This window comes from Hakea prostrata, chromosome 2 (genome assembly GCF_041222555.1).
Source record: "Hakea prostrata isolate BN-2017 chromosome 2, UWA_Hpros_2, whole genome shotgun sequence".
Classification (NCBI taxonomy): domain Eukaryota; kingdom Viridiplantae; phylum Streptophyta; class Magnoliopsida; order Proteales; family Proteaceae; genus Hakea; species Hakea prostrata.
The window spans coordinates 43,696,915-43,706,187 of NC_142601.1; positions in this window are offsets into that span (position 1 = coordinate 43,696,915).

Sequence of the window (9,273 nt, forward strand, 5' to 3'; positions counted from 1 at the left end):
GCGTGTTTTTTTTTTTTTTTAAAAACCCCCCCCCCGCCCCCCCCCCCCCCCCCCCCCCCCCGGGTGGGTGGTCTTTAACCGCTTTAGTAACCCATCATTGGCAACTTGTGAATAATTTTCATAGAGCAATTACTTTTCATCCAATCAACTAATTAAACTTGTGATTTGAGTTTGAAGTTTCAGTGTTTTTTTTTTTTTTCAAAACAAAATATAAACGTTTTGATTTAAAGCATGCCATGATTCTTTCTCAAGTATTTAATATATGCAAACTAAGTAAAAACCCTGAATTTATTCATACCTATATTTTGTCATCAAGATATGCCAAAATGAAACCTTAAAAACCTTTATTTGATTCAAATGTTAATCCAAACTATAATTAAATCAAAACTCATCCCTATATTCAAAGTCAAAAACCCATTTGACGTTAATATGTTGGATACACTTCATTCACAAAATGTCTATCAATATATTGTTTATAAACTTTTACTTCTTTATAAATGAAGCAAGTTAAATAAAAAGCATACAATTGTCCATGTCTTTCTCCGTTACCGCTTGAGGCTTCTAAATTTGTGAGCCTGCATTAGCAATCGACTACAAAAAAATGTAATTTGACAATTAAGAAGTTCGACAATATTATATGATGATGTCACCAGACGAGCAAGCTATAACACAAGAATGCTTTGGTTATCTAATCGTCAACAAATCCAAATATAGTATCCAGATTCATCAAGAGTTAAGCCATTAAAATATATTTAAAAATAAAGCACTATAATATTTAACATTAACCAAAAGAAAAGTTAACGTCACCTACCGATGTTATTAGTAGACCAAACAATAAAACAAGAAGATATTCATCTAGTTAAATATTGTGAAGAAAAAAAATTTCAAATTTGATTTCACAATGATTAAAATGAACACCTTCATAGTAGTCTAGAGAACAAAAAAGCTAATTTCAGTAAAAGAATTAGAACTCAAAACTACATTTTCTAACATTTGAAAAAAAAGGATTCACAGCAACCAAACAAATGTTTAAGGAACCATAAAACAAGGCTCATATAACACATAACCATCATCATGATAATCAATCGGATAACATAGACCCATTACAGTTTATATGGTTTGCTTATAAACATTACACATAATAAAGGGAAAAGATTAAAAGGGTGATTGAGAATATTAGAGAAACTAAAAGAGAACCTTTGAGCTAGAGAAGATTAATTGAATTTTGGTATTCTACTCACTTTTGATGTGACTTGAAGAAGAGCAGATCATGTTGTAGATTTTTTCAAATAAAAAACATAGATTTCGTAGGATTAAAAATAGATCATACTGAAAGAAAACATGAATAAATAAAATTGTAAATATTAGCAAAATTTGAAGAAAAAAATATGAAAAAAACAAATCTTAAGAAGAAAAAATTACTTAAAAGAAGTTCAAAATCCAGTAATATCATATATATCACAATTATTAGCAAAATTATAAAACTTTTGATTGTAAGAAGGAAAAAAATAAAAATCTAAACTGTTTATTACTTTTATCTAATACCGTGAACAGAAAGAATTTGTAAGTCCTCCGTCCTTAAGCCTTCATTGCATAAGTAACCAACTAAAATAAAATCAGATGTTATCTGCATTACGTATATATGATCAAATACCAGAAGAAATTAACCCTTGTTAGTGGTTTACTTCAACTAAATATATATAGTGATCATAAAACCATAAACATTGAAAGTATTTCATAAGAGAAATGTACTGAAGTACATAGACAAAAAAGACATCTCAAGAAAGTACTAGACATAGAATTATCCAACAATCTAGGAATCAACAAGAAGGCATATAAGTGTCATGATTGAATTGGGCTTGAAAGTCATGTGAGATGCAATACCTCTTGAGGAATGTTTTTTACAGGTACCAAAAATTCGAGTACCTCCCTGTTCATGGTCGCTTTTGGCAGGTGTCCATGAGGGTGCTGCTGTTGTCATTTTTTTTTTTTTTTTTTTTTTTTTTTTGCTATCCCTTGAAATCACAAAAGGTAAAAAAAAATCTATTAGAATGAAGCAATCATCAAGGCATAAGTAACATAAACTTCATCTACAAAAGATGACCAGTACAAAATTCAGTCAAGTCGACATCAGAACGTGAGCTATTGATGAAGAAAAACAGTTCTAAGTATTTCAACCGAAAACACAAGCTAATTAGGCCAAAACCCTAATTCTTGGAACAAAAAAAGGGAGAATTTGTGAGGAAAAAAAATACATTTGCACTTATTACACACAAAGTAATGAAGAGAAGCTCGTAAACAGAAATACAATCAAGATCGTGATACGTCCTTTCTTTGTTCTCCTTTGTCTTGGTTAGAGAGAAAAGAAACACTTCAAGTCAAAACATTGTAACTCATACAAATGACAATTCAGGTAATAAAAATAGAAAATAGATAAACAATGTATCATGAAAAGAAAACAAGACATGAAAATGAATTTTAAGAGGAAAAAATTAATTGAAAAAAGTTTAAAATCCTATAATATTATATATATCACAATTATTAGCAAAATTAGAAAATCTTTTTTTTTTTAATAAAAGAAAGTTAGAAAACAAAACATAAAAATGAATAAGAAAAATATTCCATAGAAAAGCCGAATATCATACTACAATTATTATCAAATTAAAAAACAAAACATGAAAAAAAATTTAAAATTACTTGAAAGAAGGCTGGAGAGAAAATCTTGAAATATCTTTCACTATTAATAAATCAATAATATGATCGTTGGTAAAAAAACTTTCACCTATTTTTCTTTTTAGTAATCCTCACCTTTATTTGATTTTACAAATTTAAGAAAATAAAAAGAATTTCTAATATTGTTTCACATAGATGTAAAATAAATAAAAAATATCACAATTATTAGGAAAAATTAAAGAACAAAATATAAAAATTTATTTTAAGAGGGAAAAATCTCTTGAAACACCATTCAAGGGAAGATCCCAAAATATCTTCTACCATTAATATAGGGGTGTCAACGGTGTGGTTTGGAGCGGTTTCGGGCCGGGCCTAACGGTTTCGGGCTGAAAAACCTCCAGCCCAAACCAGCCCATTTAAAAGATAACGGTTTCCGTGCGGTTTCGATTTGGTGCGGTTTGGGTTCGGGTTGACTAACGATTTGGCCTAATGGTTTGGATTCGGTTTGGCTAGCAGTCTGAACTAAAATTAAAAATCAATATTGAAATTTATTTTTATTTTTTCCTCAACTCCAAATCCTAGTTTCTCACACACAAAACTACAAAAGATAGAGGATGAAGGCTCCAAGTAGATCCAACGATAAGTGATGGCATAGCTTGATCCAAACCACCCTCCACCCTCAAAAAATAAAGAATTTAGATTTTTCTATCATGTGTAAACGGTGAAACAACGTTAACGATTAAGATTAAGACATAAGAGTTAAGAGTTATCACTTAAGACTTTTAAATTTTAAAATAATAAAACTAAATGAAATTTGAAAATTAAAAAGTTAATGATTAAGATTAAGACTTAAGAGTTAAGAGTTATCAATTAAGACTTTTAAATTTTAAAATCATAAAACTAAATAAAATTTGAAATTTAAAAAGTTAAAACTTAAAACTTAAACCGTTAAACGTGTTAACCCTCAACTCTCAACTACTCAAACTCAAGTCTCAACGTCTCAAAACCCGAAATTCATGGATCATTAATTACATTTGAACAATACAAAAAAATTTTTTTAATTATATTTAATATTTTAATTTTATTTATGTAAAAGACTAACGGGTGACGACCCAGCCCGAAACCGTTCGGGCTGAGGACGCTCAGCCCAATTACGGCCTATTAAGGATCGGTTCGGGCTATAACAGGCTGGTTCGGTCCGATTTTAACGGTTTGGGTTGAAAATTGACACCCCTACATTAATATGATGGTGTGTAGTAATTGCCTTTCCTATTTGATTTTACAAATTTATGAAGGAAAAAAACTCGTAAAAATGACAATTCGAGTAATAAAAATAGAAAATAGACAAGTAATGAACCATGGAAAAAAAATAAGACATAGAAATGAATTTTAAGAGAAAAAAATTACTTGAAAAAAGATTTAAAATCCTATAATATTATATATATCACAATTATTAGCAAAATTGAAATTTTTTTTTAAATAGAGCAAAATTAGAAAACAAAACATGGAAATGAATGAAAAAGATATTTCATAGAAAATCTCAATATCATACTATAATTATTATCAAAATTAGAAAACAAAACATGGAAAAGAGTTTAAAATTACCTAAAAGAAAACTAAAGAGAAAATCCTGAAATATCTTTCACCATTAATAAATTAATAATATGATTTTTGGTAAAAAATATCTTTCCTATTTTTCTTTTTAGTAATCCTCTCCTTTATTTGATTTTACAAAATTAATAAGAAAAAAACTTCTAATATTGTTTTGCATAGATGTAAAATTATATATATATATATATATATATATATATATATATATATATATATATATATATATATATATATATATACACCCACATTTATTAGTAAATTAAAAAACAAAACATGGAAAACAATTTAAGAAGGAAAAATCTCTTGAAATATCATTCAAGTGAAGATCCTAAAATATCTTCTACCATTAATATAATGGTGGGTAGTAATTGTCTTTCCTATTTAATTTTATAAATTTATGAAAAAGGAAAAATATAAAGGGTATTGACAATTGGTGAGGAAAAAATGGAAATGATGAAAAAATTAATACATAAAATATGACATTTAGATAAAGACAAAGGATATAATAGTCAAGAAAAAGATTTTCCTCGAAAGAGGAATACATGCTTATATATATTTATAGTAATAAAATATTTCATGTGCAATATGCTAAACAGACAATGTTATAATCATGAAATAAATTAGTTGAAATAGTAAATTCAAATAAAAATTGACATTGAAAGAAAAATAAAAATAAATCTTAGAATTTAATACATATGAAGAATAATAAAACTTATCGTATCTAATTTTTCTTTATTTTAATTTTTTTACATTTTAAGTCTTTATATTCGTCTAAATCAACTACTTGCTTCAGCTTACATCATCTTCCTTTTCTATTATATTTGCAATAATGGTCTTTGATCTTAAATTCTATATGTTTTTACTATTGAATTTGAATAGAAAGAATGCATCCGACAATGACAATGATCCAATTTTTTTTTCTGTTGTAAAATTCAATTAAAAAAAAAAATATTAGATTTCTAATTGAGTCATCTAAATCAATATTTTAAATATATTATTTTATAATATTAATTAAATCTAAATAGATATTATATTTACCTTTTATGGCAATGCTGTATATTTAGTTGCGGATAGCATCAAACATTTTTTGATATAAGGTTCATCCAGGGAGCTTTTTTTATATTAATGCCGCCGAGTGGGTGCGAACCCAAAGACCTCCCCTAGGGAAGTGGGATCTTTAACCACTTTATCCCTGTAGAATCTGACACTCTAAATTTTTAAATAAACCTATTGAACAATTTATTTTTAATTAATAAAGTCACAATATAAAATCTTATTAATAAAAATTAAAGTTTAGAATTTTACTGTAGTGTGTATTTCGCATTTTTGTTTCCATACTTGTTTCAAGTTGTTTATTTTGTTTTTAAATGTATATATATATATATATACAAATAGCATCCCTTCTGTAATAGTACATTTAGTAAGAAATATTTATGACATCACTAAACAACTAAATTCATATAAAGCCAATTATATTAGGCCAAAACCACTCAAATCTATCAATTGATTCAACAAAAACTATTGCTCCCCCTTGTAGCCATCATTTGAGAAAACCTCAACCTCACCAAAGGCGTCAGTGGAAATTCCGGAATCGCTTTCTCCGATTGTTGGTCGGCTGGTCTATCATCCCATTGCTTGAATGTTGGATCTCTATTGTCTGGAAGCACTTTCTTACCAAAGTATTCCTACCTAGTAACTTGACCTTAATGGACTGCTTCTCTTGAGATTATTATCCAAAATTTGTTGCCAAATATCTGGTCTATTCATCTGTAGTCAGGACCCTATCCCTTCCCAAGGAATTACATCCGGCACCAGTCCCTGTCCCTGCAGAGTGACAACTTTTACGTAAGATAAAAAAAAACTCATTTCAAGATTCTCAACAAATATTGCCTTCTCAGAGTATCTTCTCACATGAAAAAGTAAAGATATGAATTTGTTTCTTGCTACTTCAAAACTATTATGTTAAATGGTTCATAAGACTGACATATTGCTTTACAGTTTATAAGATCCTAGTCAATCCTTTGTCTCATTGTAAAGAGAAAAAGAACTAAAGAAGCCATCAATGGCTTGTGAACATTAAAAGCAAGACACGACTATCTACAATAGAGACTTTCCTAACTATGTTCTCCACTTATTTGGGCTTCCCCACAATTTGTTTCTAGTTGAACAAAAATATCCTTCTCCAACCCCCCCGACCAACCCAACCCCACTATTACTGACCATACAATGACAAAACACCAATGGTCAACTCCCACCCCCCAAAAGAAAAACAAACCTATTGACTTCGAAAATCCATATAAGTCGCAAAAGCTTAAATGTTTTATAGATCAAAGCACATGTATTGGTATAGAAAGTAATCTTAGAGATAATGTGTACGCTTATATATATATATATATATATATATATAAGTTTATTCGGGTATAAAATACAATTTCTTACTCAAAATATTAGTAATATTATATGTATGTATATAATAATCTAACTTTACTTTGTCTTTACACTCTTTATTCCAAAGTATGTTGTGATATTATTACTGAAATGTAACTTATATGGCTTTGTTTCAATACAAAGTAAGTTAATCAATATGGTTCAATAAGCATTGAGCGACTGTATATAACTTATTAGAGAGTGATATGCTGTTAAATTGATAAATGTTCCAATTTTTTCATATTAAAAACATACTACATTTTCTTTGATATAGCTTGGTATAGTTTCATGCAATCAATATTTGAATTTTATTTCAGTTCCGGATTACACTCTTAGCTTGCAGCTTATAGACTCACAATTATTAGCCATGGTTAGATTTGGTGCATGATTAAACGGCATGTATGTGATTTCAGGGGTGGTCAATGGTTATATTTTTTTCTCATTGCTAATAAGTTCTACCCATGAACTTTTAATTTTTTATTAATCAGAAAATGAGAGAGAGAGATAATAATATATATAGAAGTTAGAGAGAGAGAGAGAAAGAGAGAGAGTAAAATACATAGAAGTTAACATCAAACAACTTCCAATATGAAAGGTAAACTTTGATTCTCCCCCCCCCCCCTCCCAAAAGAAAAAAAAGAAGGGAAAAGAAGACTTTGATACCACTAGTGGCGACCCAATGAAAACTAAGCAAATTAAAGAAATTTATAATCATTCAATATGAAAATGACTACAAATTGTGCAATTTTAACTCTTTTACATTGAGGACCATGCTTGTGTTGCTTTGTATTTCCTTTAATGCATATGCTCCTTTTTTCTTGAAAACCTTAATTTTGTACTTAAATTAGTATAACTTTGTGTCGAGCATGGGTAAAAACTACCGCTTTTGCAGTTGTAGAAAAATCCGTTGTTAGTTTCAAAGGTAACGATGTTGTTTTTTAAGAATGTACAAAACATGTTTACTTAATTATAAAACTTATAAAACATATTGATTCAGTCTTCCGTTTCTTTTGGAATTGAACAACATCTTCTATGATATTTCCATCTTTAAGAAATCTTTTAGTCTCAATCCAAGATCTGCCAATTGTGTGATAGATGCCTTGATCTACTTAGCTTTGTTAGATGAAATTTGAGTTTATTGTCGGATACCAACTCTTGGATTCAACAACTTTGTGAGACCGAATCCATTGCTTCATACAATTTGATTGTTCTTCAAATGTTATTTTACCAAAAAAGTATGAAGCAATTTGTATAATTTATAGCGTTTGTACACTAAGGTAGTTCGTTCAAAACATTTTCAATTCTTGTCTTTTTTCTCTTCATAAGAAAGGTATTTATTACTCAAAGAGCAAAGGGTGCTCCAAGTGAGAACAAAGTGTAGTCAACTAGGGGTGGGAGAAGGACAACTTCATTGTGCCCTTCAACAACCTACCTTCCTGAGGTAGAAAGTGAGCTACAAAGTTGATATCTCTAGAAGCATTAAAGAAGTTACAACATAAAAAACTAAAAGCTAGGTGACAAATGTCCTATATCATAGGATAGATTGTACAAAGGTATCCCCTTCACTGTCTGGATATACTTTATGCCCTCACTGCAATTGGATTTCACTCTTAAGTATTTTCACCCTTGAGAGAGGCTACTTCTAGACCTTGCTTTGATTGCTATAAGTCCACTTTTATGATCGAATGGAATCCGTAGAGCATGGATGTAGCCATATGTGGGGTGGGGTACCATCTCCTTTATGCATCACCCAACCAAAAGCTCCCTTGTGAGTGAGGGAATCCCAACCTACATTTGTGTTAAGGTTAAGAGAGCCTTCTGTAACCTAATTATCAAGCGTTGGTGTTATACATTATTTCTTACTACTTTCATCATGTTTTACGGCAACCATAGAGATGAGGTATTCCCTGTGTGCTAAACATGCTACTTTAACCCCCTCCGGCATCCACGTCCTCCCACCAAAGATCATATCATTCCTTCCATAATTGCCATGCAAAGAAGCTGTCTAAGCTAGAAAGTTCATTATGCCTCTTCCTTCGCAATTGCTTCCTAGATTTCTAGTGATCTCTCCATTTCGAGAAAACTATGATTTGGGGTAGTCTGGGTTCTATAGGATAAAAAACCTACATACCACACCACTTGTGCAAATGGACAATCAACCAGAATGTGCTCAGTAATTTCCTCCTATGCTCTGCATTGACTGGAACTCCATCTCTAGTTAGATTTCTTTTTAGGAGATTCCCACTGGATGCGATCCCTCTTGTTACAGTTTCCATAAGAAGGATTTGACTTTGGCGTTGTATGATAGTTCCAAATTGCGACTTCCAATTCTTCTATTCCACTCCATTTTAATGGTTAAAGTTATAAGAGTTCATTAAAATCCAAACTCTATTGAAACCCTAATTTATCTATTATACAAGTACAAGTACAAGTTCAACTAAAAACCTAAAACTTTTCAGTTGACAAGTCACAGAGAAAATAAATTTTAAGAAGGCAATTCTGAAATAAAATAACTTCATTGCCCTAAACAAAAATACATGAACCAATGTGCTATACCTCATT